General features: G+C 39.5%; 1 protein-coding gene and 1 pseudogene across 10 annotated transcripts in view; one reads left to right on the top strand and one right to left on the bottom strand.

Annotated features, from left to right (window-relative positions):
• DOCK3 (dedicator of cytokinesis 3) overlaps window positions 1-16,553 on the bottom strand; it is a 508,844-nt gene that overhangs the window by 463,282 nt on the left and 29,009 nt on the right. The window lies entirely within an intron of this gene.
• Window positions 1,946-11,721, top strand: LOC112666089 (eukaryotic initiation factor 4A-I-like; annotated as a pseudogene).

Genomic DNA, 16,553 nt, shown 5'->3' on the forward strand with positions numbered 1-16,553 from the left:
GGACTAGAAGTCAAGACTAATTTTTCCATGAATATCAAGTTCTTCTAGTACTATATGATTAAAAGATTGTTCATTCATTATTCACTGAATTACATGGTCTCTTTGCCAAAAATCTCCATATACATAAATCCATGTGTACATAAATAAATCCATATACACATAAACTAGTTATGTATATATGGATTCTATTGCATTCCACTAATCTAAATGTCTATCTTTGCACCAATACCATAATGCCTTGCTTATTGTCGCTTCAAAAGAAGACATGAAGTCAGATCCCATACACTCTCCAACACTATTCTTTTTAAAAATTGTTTTGACTATTCTGTATATATATTTATATATATATAAATTTTAGCTTGTCAAATTATGCAAAAAGTCTGTTAGATACTGATTGGAATAATAATATGGAGTCCTCCAATCCATAAACATGTTATCTTTCAACTTACTTTCAGTTCTCAGCAATGTTTTGTTATTTTCAAAACAGAGCTCTTACATATCCTACAAATTTTGTTGTATTTATTCCTCAGTATTCAATGTTTTTGCTATTATTGTAAAGATGTTCTATAATTTCACAAACTGTTCATTAGAAAAACAAAAATATATAACTGATCTTACATATATCGGCCTTATTCTGACACGCTGCCAAACTCCATAATTAATTCCAGTAATCTCTTTTCAGATTCTTTACAATTTTCTATGTACATAATCACAGTGATCTATAAGTTTGAGTGTTCTACCTCTTTATTTCCAATATTCATGTTTGCTATAGGCATACTTCATTTTATTGCACTTTGCCTTATAATGCTTCACAGATTTTGCATTTTTACAATTGAAGGTCTACGACAATCTTGCCTCAATCAAGACTGACAGTGCCATTTTTTCCACAGTGTTAGCTCAATTCAAGTCTCTATGTCACATCTTGGTAATTCTTGAAATATTTTAAACTTTTTCATAATTATTATTGTGATCAGTGATCTCTGATGTTACTACTGCAACAGTTTTGGGTGCCATGAACTGTGCCCATAAAAGAGGTAAACTTTATCAATAAATGTTGTGTGTGTGCATGTTCTGACTGCTCTACCAATCAGCCATTCCCCTCTTTCCCTCTCCTCAGGCCTCTCTATTCCCTGAGACACAAAAATATTGAAATGAGGACAATTATTAGTCCTACCATGGAGTATTCACCTGAAAGGAAAACATACATGTCTCTCACTTCAAAATCAAAAGCTAGAAATGATTCAGCTTAGTGATGAAGGCATGTTGAAAGCCAGTAGGCCAAAAGCTAGGCCTCTTGCACCAAATACTTAGCCAAGTTGTGAATGCAAAGGAAATGTTCTTGAAGGAAATTTTAAGTATCACTTCAGTGAACACACAAATTATAAAAAAGCAAAGCAGTCTTATTGCTGATATGGATGATATATGCTGGATAAGAGATCAAACCAGCCTCAACATTCTTTAAAGCCAAAACCTAATCCAGAGCAAGGTCCTTACTCTCTTCAAAGGCTGGGAGGGATGAGGAAGCTGCAGAAGAAAAGTGTGAAGCTAGCAGAGGTTGATTCATGAGGTTTAAGGAAAGAAGCCATCTCCCTAACACAGAAGTACAAGGAGAAACAAGAATGACTGATGTAGAAGCCGCAGTAAGTTATCCAGAAGATCTAGCTAAGATAAGTAATGAAGGTGGCTAAACTAAACAATAGAATTTATATGTAAACAAAGCAGCCTTATATTGGAAGACGCCATCTAAAACTTTTGTAGCTAGAGGGAAGTCAATGCCTGGCTTCAAAGCTTCAAAGGATAGGCTAATTCTCTCGTTGGGAGCTAATGCAGTTGGTGACCTTAAGGTGAAGCCAATGCTCACTTAAATTATGAAAATTCTAGGGCCCTTAAGAATTATGCTAAATCTACTCTGCCTATGCTCTATAAATGAAATAGCAAAGCCTAAATGACAGCACAGCAGTTTACAACACGGTTTACTGATTATTTAAGGCCACTGTTAAGACCTACCATTCAGAAAAAGGTTCCTTTCAAAATATTACTGCTTGGTGACACTGCACCTGGTCACCCAAGAACTCTAATGGAGATGTACAACAAGATTAATATTGTTTTCATGCCTGTTAATATAACGCTAACACAACATCCATTTCAGCCCATGGTTTGTGAGGTAATTTCAACTGTCAAGTCTTATTATTTAAGAAATAAATTTTGTCTAGTTTCTAAGAATCATGTCTGTCTGCCATGTCAAAATTCCTGATCCAGACACAATGGCCCCAATGGGACAGAGCCCAAAGGTGTCACTGAGAGTAACTGGAATGAGCTTGTTGACAGCTAGATGACATGAACCTCTCTGAGTCCCTTTTCCATGGCATCTATGCCTACGGTTTTGAGAAGCCTTCTGCCATCCAGCAGCAAGCCATTCTTTGTATCAAGGTTATGATGCAATTGCTCAAGCCCAATCTGGGACTGAAAAAACAGCCACTTTTGCTATATTAATTGTGTAAGAGACTGAACTGGATCTAACAGGCTACATAGGCTTTGGTCCTGGCACCTACTAGAGAGTTGGCTCAGCAGATACAGAAGGTAGTCATGGCATTAGGAGATTACATGGGTGCCTCTTGCCATGCCTGCATTCAGGGAACCAATGTACATGCTGAGGTGCAGAAACTTCAGATGGAAGCTCCGCATATCACCATGGGTACCCCAGGTCATGTATTTGATATGCTTAACCAGAGATACCTATATCCCAAATACTTCAAGATGTTTGTACTAGTCAAGCTGATGAAGTGTTAAGCTACAGATTCAAGGACCAAATCTATGACATATTCCAAAAGCTCAATAGCAATACCCAAGGGGTTGTGCTGTGAGCTACAATACCTTCCAACATGCTTGAGGCGACCAAGAAGTTCATGAGATATCCCATCTGGATTCTGGTCAAGAAACAAGAGTTGACCCTGGAAGGTACCCGCCAGTTCTATATGAATGTAGAACAAGAAGGGTGGAGGCTGAATACACTGTGTGACTTGTATGAAACCCTAACCATCTTGCAGGCAGTCATATTCATCAACACCCAAAGGAAGTCTGATTAGCTCACTGAAAAGATGCATCCCGAAGACTTCATTATGTTTGCCATGCACAGAGATATGGACCAAAAGGAAAGAGATGTTATCACAATACTCTGGCTCTAGCAGAGTATTGATTTGCTGGCCAGAGGCATTGATGTGCAGCAGTTTCTTTAGTCTTTTTTTATTTTTTTTTATAGTTTTTTTTTTTTAAACTTTTATTTATTTATGATAGGCACACAGTGAGAGAGAGAGGCAGAGACACAGGCAGAGGGAGAAGCAGGCTCCATGCACCGGGAGCCCGACGTGGGATTCGATCCCAGGTCTCCAGGACCGCGCCCTGGGCCAAAGGCAGGCGCCAAACCGCTGCGCCACCCAGGGATCCCAGTTTCTTTAGTCTTTAACTATGACCTTCCCACCAACAGGGAAAACTATATCCACAGAATTGGTCGAAGTGGACAATTCTGCCTTAAGAGTGTGACTATTAAAAAAAAAAAAAAAAAAAAAAGCGTGTGACTATTAACATGGTGATAAAAGAAGACAAGGAGATTCCTTGTTCAAGATATCAAGACTATCTACAATACCTCCACTGAGGAGATGCCCTTCAGTGTTGCTGACCCTGGAGCTATCCTGCTACCTAGCCCTACCCAGGGTTCAGTCCATGGGGGGCTGAAGACAACAAGGAAGGGGAGGGAAGGGAGCCAAGGGATAGATGTGTCATTTTTTTTTCTTTGAATAAGTGTCACGTTGGAAGGAAGGAAGGAAGGAAGGAAGGAAGGAAGGGAGGGAGGGAGGGAGGGAGGGAGGGAGGGAGGGAGGGAGGGAGGGAGGGAGGGAGGGAGGGAAAGAAAGAAAGAAAGAAAGAAAGAAAGAAAGAAAGAAAGAAAGAAAGAAAGAAAGAAAGAAAGAAAGAAAGAAAGATCTTCTTTAGTGATAGTGATTCCTTTTTCTGGACACAGCAAATTGAAAACCTTCTGGAAAGGATTCACAATTCTAGATGCCATTAAGAACTTTTGTAATTCAAAGGAAGAGGTCAAAATATCAACAAAGAGTTTGGAAGCAGCTGATTCCAATCCTCATGGGTGACTTTGAAGGATTCATTATTTTCATGGAGAAAGTAACAAAAGATGTGGTATAAACAAGAAGAGAACCAAAAATAGTAGTAGAGCCTGAAGATGTGATTGAATTGCTATAATCTCATGATAAAACTTGAACAGATAAGGGGTTACTTCTTATGGGTGAACAAAGAAACTTTTTTTTTAAGATTTTATTTATTTATTCACGAAAGACATGGGGGTGGGGCAGAGGGAGAGCAGGCTCCATGCAGGAAGCCCAATATGGGACTCGATCCTGGAACTCCAGGATCACGCCCTGGGCCAAAGGCAGATGCTCAACCGCTGAGCCACCCAGGTGTCCCAAGAAACTGGTTTCTTAAGATGGAATCTACTCGGGATGCCTGGGTGGCTCAGCAGTTGAGTGTCTGCTTTCTGCTCAGGGCATGATCCCAGGGTCCCAGATCGAGTCCCACATCGGGCTCCTTGCAGGGAGCCTGCTTCTCTCACTGCCTATGTCTCTGCCTCCCTCTCTCTGTCTCTCTCGTGAATTAATTAATTAATTAGTAAATAAATAGTGGAATCTATTCATGGTGACAATGCTGTTAAGACTGCTAAAATGACAACAAAGGATTTAGAATATTACATCAACTTAATTGATAAAGCAGCAGCAGACTTAAAAGGACTAACCCCGGGATCCCTGGGTGGCGCAGCGGTTTGTTGCCTGCCTTTGACCCAGGGCGCGATCCTGGAGACCCGGGATTGAATCCCACGTCGGGCTCCCAGTGCATGGAGCCTGCTTCTCCCTCTCCCTATGTCTCTGCCTCTCTCTCTCTCTCTCTGTGTGACTATCATAAATAAATAAATAAATAAATAATTTTTTTAAAAAAAAAGGACTAACCCCAATTTTGGAAGTTCTACTGTGGTTAAAATGCTATCAAACAGCATCACGTGGGATCCCTGGGTGGCGCAGCGGTTTGGCGCCTGCCTTTGGCCCAGGGCGCGATCCTGGAGACCCGGGATCAAATCCCACATCGGGCTCCCGGTGCATGGAGCCTGCTTCTCCCTCTGCCTGTGTCTCTGCCTCTCTCTCTCTCTCTCTCTCTGTGACTGTCATAAATAAATAAAAAAAAAAATTAAAAAAAAAAAAACCAGCATCACGTGCTACAGAGAAAATCATTGTAAATAGAAAAGTCAATTGATGTGGCAAACTTCACTGTTATTTAAAGAAACTGCCACAGCCATGCCACTTTCAGCAACCACCACCCTACTCAGTCAGCAGCTGTTAAGACAAGACCCTCCACTAGCAGAAATATTATAACTTAATGAAAGCTCAGATGACAGTATTTTTTTTTAAAGATTTATTTTTTTACTTATTTATGATAGACATAGAGAGAGAGAGGCACAGACACAGGAGGAAGGAGAAGCAGACTCCATGCCAGGAGCCCGATGTGGGACTCGATCCCGGGACTCCAGGATCACGTCCTGGGCCAAAGGCAGGCGCTAAACTGCTGAGCCACACAGGGATCCCCTTGACAGTATTTTCTTAAAGATTTATCTAAGGGGAGGGGAAAGAGGAGAGAGAGTGAGAGAGTGAATCTCAAGCAGACTCCCCACTGAGCCCAATGCAGGGTTTGATCTCATGATCCTGAGATCATGACCTGAGCCATAATGAAGAGTCAAATGTTCAACCAAGTGAGCTACCCAGGTGCCCTGATAGCATTTTTTAGCAATAAAGTGTTTTATAATTTGGGGGGAGGGGACTATAAATACTCTTTTAAAGTGTTTTTTAAAAGATTTTTTTATCCATGAAAGACACAGAGAGAGAAGCAGAGACATAGGCAGAGGAAGAAGCAAGCTTCTTATAGGAAGCCCGATGCAGGACTCCATCTCGGGCCCTGGGGCCATACCCTAAGCCAAAGGCAGACACTCAACCACTGAGCCACCCAGGCATCCCTTAAGTTTTTATTACAATTCCAGTTAGTTAACATGCAGTGTAACTAATACTATTTTCAGGTGTACAGTATAGTGATTCAACACCTCCAAGCAACACTGATGGTCATCACAACTGTACTTCTTAATCCTCATCGCCTATCTAACCCATTCCCCCATCTACCTCCCCTCTGGTAGCACTCAGTTTATTCTATATGGTTATGACTCCTTGGTTTGTCTTTCTTTTTTTTCCCGTTGCTCATTTGTTTCTTAAATTCCACAAACAAGTAAGATCACATGGTATTTGTCTTTCTCTGACTTAAGGTATTACACTGTTTTATAAACATAATGCTATTGTACACTTAAAAGACTATAATTTAATGTAAACATAACTTTTACATGCACTGGGAAACCAAAAAAATTCATTTGACCCACTTCATTGTGATATTCACTTATTGCAGTGGTCTTGGAACCAAACTTACTACAATTTCAAAGTATACTTGTCCTTCTAGATTTATGGGACTAACAAAGCTCCCAAAACAATGTCAAATAGAAGTTGTAAAGGCAGATGTCCTTATTTTGTTCCCAAAGTTTGAAGAGGAACATTCTATGTTTCATTAGTAAGCATAATGTTAGATGTGGGTTCTTCATATGTGCCTTTTATTAGATTGACAAATCCAGTATTATATAAAATATATAGGCTATATAAATTAAATATTTGTTTATATTAAGGGTTTTTACATCTATAATCATAGGGGAATACTGGTCTACAATTTTCTTTTAATATCCGTGTTAGGTTTTAGATCAAGGTTACACTGGCTTCCTAATGAGTCAGGAAATGTTTCATCCTCTTTTGCTTTCTAGAAGTATGTTTTGGGCACCTGGGTGGCCAAAACATACTTATAGCGTCTGCCTTCAGTTCAGGTCATGATCTCTGGGTCCTGGGATCAGTTCCACATTGGTCTCCCTGCTCCTCAGGGAGCCTGCTTCTCCCTCTGCCCCTCTTTCTTTCTGTCTCGTAAATAAATAAAATCTTTTTTAAAATAAAATAAAATAAAAGTATGTTTCATGGAATTCACATGTCAAACCATCTGAGACTTGAGTCTTCTTTGTGAGAAAATTTTCTTGATAGAAATTTAAGGGCATCTGGGTGGCTCAGTCAGTTAAGCGTCTGCCTTTGGCTCAGGTCATCCCTCTGCCCCTCCCCACCACACTCATGCTCCCTCTCTCATTCTGCTCCCTCCCTCAAATAAATAAAATCTTTGGAAGAAAAATGTAATTTATTTAATATATTTATCATTCTGATTTTCTATTTCTTTCTGTGTCAATTTTGTTCAAATATGCCTTTCAAGGAATTTGTTAAGTAAGATGATTCATAATATTCCCTTATGTTCCCTCTTTCATTATGAATATGTTCTATTTAGATCAGTCTTACTAAGACTGATCATATTTATATTTATCAATCCTTTCATTTTTTAAAAATGGTTTTTATTTATTTATGATAGTCACATCAGAGAGAGAGAGAGGCAGAACACAGGCAGAGGGAGAAACAGGCTCCACGCACCAGGAGCCCAACATGGGATTCAATCCCGTCTCCAGGGTTGCACCCTGGCCAAAGGCAGGCACTAAACCGCTGCACCACCCAGGGATCCCTTATCAATCCTTTCAAAAAATTACTTTTAGGGCAGCCCCGGTGGCCCAGCGGTTTAGTGCCGCCTGCAGTCCAGGGTGTGATCCTGGAGACCCCGGATCAAGTCCCGCATCAGGCTTCCTGCATGGAGCCCACTTCTCTCTCTGCCTGTGTCTCTGCCTGTCTCTCTCTCTCTCTCTCTCTCTGAATGAATAAATAAATCTAAAAAAAAATTACTTTTAGTTTAATTAGTTTTCTCTAGTCTCCATCCATTTTCTACTTAATTGATTTCTGCTCTGATTTTATTTCTTTCATTCTATTTTTAACTTGCTATTGTTTTTCTAGTTTCTCTTGGTAGGTAACTTGAATCACCCACTTTAAATCTTTCTTTCCTTCCAGCCACTCTGGAAAAAGAGTATGGAATTCCTCAAAAAGTTAAAAATTGAACTACTCTATGACCCAGCAATTGCACTATTAGGTATTGACCCAAATGATACAAAAATACTAATTTGAAGGGATACATGCACCCTGATGTTTGTAGCAGCATTATCAACAATAGTCAAATTATGGAAAGAGCCCAAAGTTCCATCAACTGATGAATGGATAAAGATCATGTGGTGTGTATAAATATATATGTGATATAAATGGAATATTACTCACCCATCAGAAAGAATGAAATCTTGCCATTTGCAATGACATGGATTAAGTTAGAGGGTATTATGCTAAGTGAAATAAGTCAGAGAAAGACAAATACAATGATTTCACTCATACGTGGAATTTAAGAAACCGAACAAAAAGGGGTGCCTGGATGGTACAGTCAATTAAGCATCCAACTCTTTGTTTCAACTCAGGTTGAAATGATCTCAGGGTCATGGGATCAAGTCCTACACTGGGCTCTGCACACAGCACAGAGTCTGCTTAAGACTCTCTCTCTCCTTCTCCCTCTTCCCCTCTCCCCTGTGATGCTTGCTCTCTCTCTAAAATAAGTAAATAAAGCTTAAGAAAAAAAAAGAAACAAGACAAATGAATATTGAGGGGGGAGGCAAACCAAGAAACACATTTTTTTTATTTTATTTATGTGAGAGAGAGACAGACAGAGAGAGACAGAGAGAGAGAGAGAAAGAAAGAACAGGGTGAGTGACAAAGGGAGAAGCAGATTCCCCACTGAGTAGGGAGCCCAACGTGGGGCTCAATCCCAGGACTCCAAGATCAAGACCTGAGCCACAGGCAGATGCTTAATGGACTAAGCCACCCAGGTGCCCCCAAGAAACAAATTATTAACTACAGAGAACTGATGATTGCCAGAGGGTAGGTAAGTGTGTGGTAGAGGGATGATGGCTTAAATAGGTGATGGGGATTAAGGTGAGGGCACCTTGTGATGAGCACTAGGTGTTATAGTATGTAGGTGATGAATCACTAAATTCTACATGTGAAACTAATATTACACTGTATGTTACCTAACTGGAATTTAAATAAAAACTTGAAAAAAAATCTTTCTTTCCTCCAATATAAGCACTTAAAACTATAAAATTTCCCCCTGCTATGATAAGTGCAGTTACCTCTGTGGTATTCCCCCTGAAAGCCCAGAACTTCACCTTACATCAGACAGACCCTGAATGAAACTCATTGAGACACTCTCACAGTCCAGAACAGGCTCAGAAGAACTGCCAAAGATGAGGTGGGGCCTGGCCAGACTAGGCCTGAGAGGCACACCCAGGCAACAGAGCCGTGCATCAGTCAATGGACCAACATTGCTTCCGTGAGTTAGACCAAATCACCATGGAAATCTGAGACGCTGGCATCAGGGGAAACTGAGCAAGGGGTACAGGAGCCCTGTACCACCCTCCAACTTCTCTGCAAACCTAAAATCACTCCAAACTAAGAAGCTTATTAAAAAATAAAAAATAAAATAAATAAGACTCTAAAATTTCCTCTAGCATTGCTTTACTGCATCCACAAATTTTGATGGTATGTTTTCAATATTAAATTCAAAACATTTCCTAATTTCCTTTGTAATTTTTTTAAATTGATGGATGGGTTTAGAAGTATTTCCAAATATTTGAGGATTTCCTGATTATCTTATCATTGCTCTAATTTTATTCTAGTTAGAAAATATCCTCTGTATTATTTCAATCCTTCAAAATGTATAAAGATGTTTTTTGGGTTAGTGTATAGTCTATCTTGATGACTACATTATGCAATTTAAAAATCTGTCCTCTGAACTGGTGCAGCCACTCTGGAAAACTGTGTGGAGGTTCCTCAAAGAGTTAAAAATAGACCTGCCCTATGACCCAGCAATTGCACTGTTGGGGATTTACCCCAAAGATACAGATGCAATGAAACACACGGACACCTGCACCCCGATGTTTATAGCAGCAATGGCCACAATAGCCAAACTGTGGAAGGAGCCTCAGTGTCCATCGAAAGATGAATGGATAAAGAAGATGTGGTTTATGTATACAATGGAATATTACTCAGACATTAGAAATGACAAATACCCACCATTTGCTTCAACGTGGATAGAACTGGAGGGTATTATGCTGAGTGAAGTAAGTCAATTGGAGAAGGACAAACATTATATGTTCTCATTCATTTGGGGAATATAAATAATAGTGAAAGGGAATATAAGGGAAGGGAGAAGAAATGTGTGGGAAATATCAGAAAAGGAGACAACGTAAAGACTGCTAACTCTGGGAAACGAACTAGGGGTGGTAGAAGGGGAGGAGGGCGGGGGGGTGGGAGTGAATGGGTGACGGGCACTGGGGGTTATTCTGTATGTTGGTAAATTGAACACCAATATAAAATAAATTTAAAAAAATAAAAAATAAAAATAAAAAAATCTGTCCTCTGCTGGGTGTAGTGATCTAAAATTTCAATTGTGCCAAGTTTGAGCTGATAGTGTGGTTTAAATCTTCCAAAATCTTACTGATACTTTGTCTACTTGATCTACCATTTATTAAAAGACATATGTTAAAATCTCCCAATTATTATACATATATCTATTTCTCCCTTTAGTTCCATGAATTTTTGTTTCATGTGTGCTAAGGTTCTATTAATTGGCACATACACATTTAGGATTTTTGTATCTTCAGTAAACTGAAACTTTTATCATTATTAAATGTCCTTTGTCTCTAGTAGTATTCCCTGAAGTCTACTTTATCTGATAATAATACAACAAAATCAGTTTTCTTATGCATAATGTTTGTACAGCATATTTTTTTCTATCCCATTTTAGGTATTATCTATCAATATCTTCATCTTAAAGTTCATTTCCTGTTAAGAGTGTACTGTTGAGTCTCACTTTTTTTATTCAGTCTGATAATGTTGGTCTTTAAAATGGATTAGTCTACTTAGAATTAACATAATTTTTATATGGTTTAGGTCTACAGTCTTGGTTCTCTGTTCCTCTTCCTCCTTTGTTTTTGGCAAAACATCATTCTCCTAGATTCCCTTAGTTTTGTGCCCATGGTTTCCTTTAGCTCTATGAGTGTGTTTAAGGCAGATGATAAAAAGTCACATGTAGTTAAAGTCCAGTGTCCAGGCATTGTCAGGGACAGTTTCTGTTAATTTCTTTTTTTCCTATGAATAGGCGATAGGTTTTGTTTCTTTGTATATCTTATAAGTTTTTTTAATTAGAAACTGGAAGCTCTGATTATTATAATGTGGTAACTGAAAATTTAATTCTTCTCCCTCCCCAGAGTTTATTGTCGTTGTAGGCTATAGTCATTTGTTTAGTGAGTTTCCTCAACTAGCTTTGTAAAGTGTATTGAGAGGTTTATGGCCACTGACATCTCTGTTACATTGGCTTAGTGCTCAGCTTGTGATTTTACAGAGATTTTCTTAAAGGCCTGGAGCCAAAACGGGGAAGTGAGGAGAAGTACTCCCCTGTCTTTGCAGTCTGGCTTGAATTAGGGCACTCCTTCAATGTTTAGCCAGTCCATTTACAATTCTGACTTAATCTTCACTTTCTGCTCACACAGAGCCTGAAGACCGGCCAGAAGTGCAAGTTCAAGTCTTCTCGGGTCTTTTTGAGCATGTGTCTGTCTAGCTCTTGATATGCACACAGACTTTTAATTCCCTGGCATACACTTTGTAAAGCCTATTATTCCCCCACTGTATCTCCTTCACCAGCCTATCCCTTCCTAGGCTTTTCAGTGTCTCTGCTGCTTATCCCATCTGTGGTCCCTTGCCCCAAGTGATTATAACTAGTATACGCACAAGGAGGCTATTCCAGCCCTGAAAGAATTCTGAGGGAAGGCAAAACAAAGGCAAGTCCCTGAGCTGATCCCTCACAGCACTACTAGACAGGTCAAAGTACACAACCTCAATTCTTTCAGAATCAAGTCCATATTGCCCCCACTCTGGCCCTAGCAAACCACACCAGGAATGTGGGTTATTGCTCCCGTAGCTGCTACCAGCCAGGGAATGGGGGGTGGTACTTACCATAATACCCTTTTATCAAAATTTAGCAGCCTCTTTCCCCTAAGTATTCACACCTGGTTGTTATAGTTTTGTTTTTTTTTAATTAGATTCCAATGCTCAAAAGAAAAGCTCATCATGACAGTTTTTACCAGCTTGATCACTGCTTCAATAGAGGGGTGAATCCTTAAAGTGCCCTACTCTGCCATTACTGGTGACCTCATGTCCCCCCTTTGTTTCTGGTTAACAAAGAACGTTTTACAATTTCAATGGTTTCTTTTTTTTTTTTTTTTTTTTTGAGGGTAGTTTGTGTTTTGGGTTTTTTTTTTTTTTAGTTTCAGATGTAGTGTTCAATAATTTATTAGTTGCAAATAACACCTGGGGCTCATCACATCGCTTGCCCTCCTTAATGCCCATCACCTACTAAGCCAGTTCTCACATTGTTTCTGAGGTATTAAGATACTACTTAAGGAAAGACTACAGTAAATTAAGGATGCATACTGTAATCTCCAAAGTTCTAAAAACATCAAATAACATACCTTAAAAAAGTCAGTTGAAGACTATCTTCACTATCTCTATTTTCCCATCATCTGTGCTCCTGTTGTCATATTTTGCCTCTAGATATTTATAAACTCAACCAGACATTATTCATTCCTGTTGTTTCCCCCTTAAGGTGCCTTCTAACTCTGGCTAATTTTAAGGTTTTCTTTGAATGTATTTACCTAGGTAATCCTATTTGGGTTTCTGTGAGCTTGTTGGGTCTGTGCACTGGGGTCTTTCATTCATATTGGAAATTTCTCAGGCATTATTTTCTCAATTATTTTTTGTTCAACTTTCTATCTCCTGTTAGAATTCCAAGTACCCACATGTTAGCTTGATTTTATCCCACAGATCTGAAAAGCTCTGTTCAGTTTTATCATCATCCATCTTTTTCTTTATAGTTCAGTATGGATAATTTCTATTCAGTAGTCTATGAGCTACCTCATCCTTCCAACCGTTGTGTCCTCTCTGCAGCTAAGCCCATCAAATGAATTCTTCATTTCTGACCCTGTACTTTTTGGTTCTAAAATTTCTATATGGGGCAGCCCGGTGGCTCACCGGTTTAGCACTGCCTTCAGCCCAGGGCGTGATCCTAGAGACCCGGGATCGAGTCCCGTATCGGGCTCCCTGCACAGAGCCTGCTTCTCCCTCTGCGTGTGTCTCTGCCTCTCTCTCTCTCTCTCCCCGCCCCCGTGTGTCTCTCATGAATAAAGAAATAAAATCTTTCTAGGAAAAAAAAAAAATGAAAATCTTCAAAAATAATAAACTAAAATCATAAAGAAAAAAAGAAATAAAATTTCTATATGGCTCACTCTTTTACAGATTCCATTTCCCTGTTGAAATCGTTCATCTCTTTGTATATGTTGTCCATCTTTCCCATATACCCCTTAGCATATTTATCAAGGTTATCTTGGAGTCCCTATCTGTTAATGCTAACATCTCTGAGGCTGCTTCTATTGACTATTTTGTTTTAGACTGAGTCATTTTTATCATCATTCATTGCAAGTCTCACAATTTTTTATTGTAGGCCAGACAACCGTGCTTTGTAAAGCATGCCCTTTCCTCTATCAGGCCACTAGACTAGAAGACTAAGTCCATCTGGGTACTTACACTAGGTCTGGCTTTATTTCACCTTTAATTTGATTATTTCAACTTTATTTTGATTTAGCTGACCACTGTTTCATGAATATTTGGACACAGAATCATAACTTTCTCTTCAGCAAGGTTAGAGATCTGGGTGCCAGCAAGATTTTTAAGATCTATGGCTTTCTAGCCCAGCTGAACCACAAAAGCTCTCTCTGCTTCATAAACCACAGAAGCTCTCAACCTATCTCACTCTGGCTCTCTGACAGCCAAACTACCAGCCTTTTAGACTCCTGGATTTTTATATCTTGGGAAATCACTTTGTACCTACCTGCCTTCTCTTAGTTTTCAGCAGCTGCCACTATGCTCTTGATGAAGTACTCCTGAATCTCAGGGAGATCTCTCTCAGCTTTCATGCCTTCTTCCCAGCCACTTGCACATCACTGCCATGCATTTAGTAAAGATCAATGACTCTTGGGGGTTTCCTCATAATCTCCTTGCCTTTTCCTCAGCCTCTGGCACACTTTCACCCCACGCTAAGTGAAGACCGATGGGAAATAACTGGCAGGTAAGTGCAAACTTGCTCTGTGACTCTTGGTCTTCAAGATTCTGATGAATCATTAAAAGTTCAGTGAAAGTTAACTTCCCCCTACCCTGTGATGAGTTCTCACGTCCCCCCACCATTCCCCTTGGGATAAAAGCAGCCAGCTATGATCTATTTGGTCACAGAAAATATATGTTCCTCTCTAATCTAGTAGCAATACTACTCAGCAATAAAAAAGAAAAAACTGATATATGCAACATGAATGAATTTCAAAATAATTATGCTGAGTAAAAGAAGTCAGGCCAAAAATTAAATGCATGCTTTTGATTCCATTTACATAGAATTCTGGAAATGCAAATTAATCTATAATGACACAAAGCAGAGTTGCCTAAGAATGGGTGGAGGAGAGGCAAGAAAGAGGGACTGCAAAGGGAACTGAAAACTTTTGAGAATAACTGATATGTTCATTATCATGCTTGTAGTGATGGCCTTACAAATATATACATGTTGAAATGTATCAAATGGTACACTCTAAATATACACAGTTTATTGTGTGTGAATTATACCTCAATAAAGATGCTTTTTAAAAACAACCAGAGCGGGGATCCCTGGGTGGCTCAGTGGTTTAGCGCCTGCCTTTGGCCCAGGGTGCAATCCTGGAGTCCTGGGATCGAGTCCCACGTCAGGCTCCCAGCATGGAGCCTGCTTCTCCATCCTCCTGTGTCTCTGCCTCTCTCTCTCTCTCTCTCTCTCTCTCTCTCTCTCTCTCATAAATAAATCTTAAAAACAACAACAACAACAACAACAACAACCAGAGCAGTACGGATATAAAAATACTAAATGAAAAATGGTGGACAAGAGCAGCAAAATGTACGAGCAAACAAGGAATATCCTTCACTATCATAATGGAGAAGACAAAAGTTGTGATCAAACATTTCATCATTAAAAAACATAATAAAGCCTATGAAAAAGGACCACAACGCATTAAGTACTCTTGTACATTAACATTTATTTATTTATTATTATTATTATTTATTTATTTATTAACATTCTTAATAAGAAATGTTAGGGCAACAGAAGAAAATGAGACAAAAAAATGACACAACTCAAGGAAAAAAAAAAGATATGAAGACAAAATTAGGAGGCACAAGAAAAAATAAGCACTGCAGAATGCATAGTAAAAAGCAGAGGATGGGGTGCCTGGATGGCTCAGTCAGTTAAGTGTCTGCCTTTGGCTCAGGTCATGATCCCAGGGTCCTTAGATTGAGCCCCATGTGTGGCTCCCTGCTCAGTGGGAAGCCTGCTTCTTTCTCTCTGACCGCAGCTCCCCTTGCTTGTGCTCACTTGGGTAAATCCCCAGCAGTGCAATTGCTGGGTCATAGGGCAGTTCTATTTTTAACTTTCTGAGGAACCTCCATACTATTTTCCAGAGTGGCTGTACCACTTTGCATTCCCATCAACGTCAGAAGGTTCCCCATTCTCCACATCCTTGTCAACATCTGATGCTTCCTGACTTGTTAATTTTAGCCATTTTGACTGGTATGAGGTGGTATATCATTGTGGTTTTGATTTGTATTTCCCTGATGTCAAGTGATGTTGAGCATTTTTTCATGTGTCTGTTGGGCACTTATATGTATTCTCTGAAGAAATGACTATTCATGTCTTCTGCCCATTTCTTGACTGGGTTATTTGTTTTTTGGGAATTGAGTTTGATAAGTTCTTTTTTTTTAAGATTTTATTTATTCATGAGAGACACAGAGAGAGAGAGAATGAGAGGCAGAAACACAAGCAGAGAGAGAAGCAAGCTCCTTGCAGGGAGCCTGATGTGGGACTCCATCCTGGGACCCCAGGATCACACCCTAGGCCAAAGGCAGGTGCTAAACCGCTGAGCCACCCAGGGATCCCCGATAAGTTCTTTATAGATTTTGGATACTAGCCCTTTGTCTGATAAGACATTTGCAAATATCTTATCCCATTCTATAGGCCGCCTTTTAGTTTTGTCAACTGTTTCCTTGGCTGTGCAAAAAAGATTTTTATCCTGATGAAGTCCCAATAGTTCATTTTTGCTTTTGTTTCCCTTGCCTTTAGAGATTGTCTAACAAGAAGTGGCTATGGCCAAGGTCAAAGTGGCTGCTGCCTGTGTTCTCCTCTAGGATTTTGATGGATTCCTGTCTCACATTGTCTTTCCTCCATTTTGAATTTTTGTGTATATTATAAGAAAATGGTCCAGTTTCATTCTTGCATGTGGCAGTCTAATTTTCCCAACACCATTTGTTGAAGAAACTGTCTTTTTT

This window comes from Canis lupus, chromosome 20, assembly GCF_003254725.2.
Source record: "Canis lupus dingo isolate Sandy chromosome 20, ASM325472v2, whole genome shotgun sequence".
In the NCBI taxonomy this organism is placed as follows: domain Eukaryota; kingdom Metazoa; phylum Chordata; class Mammalia; order Carnivora; family Canidae; genus Canis; species Canis lupus.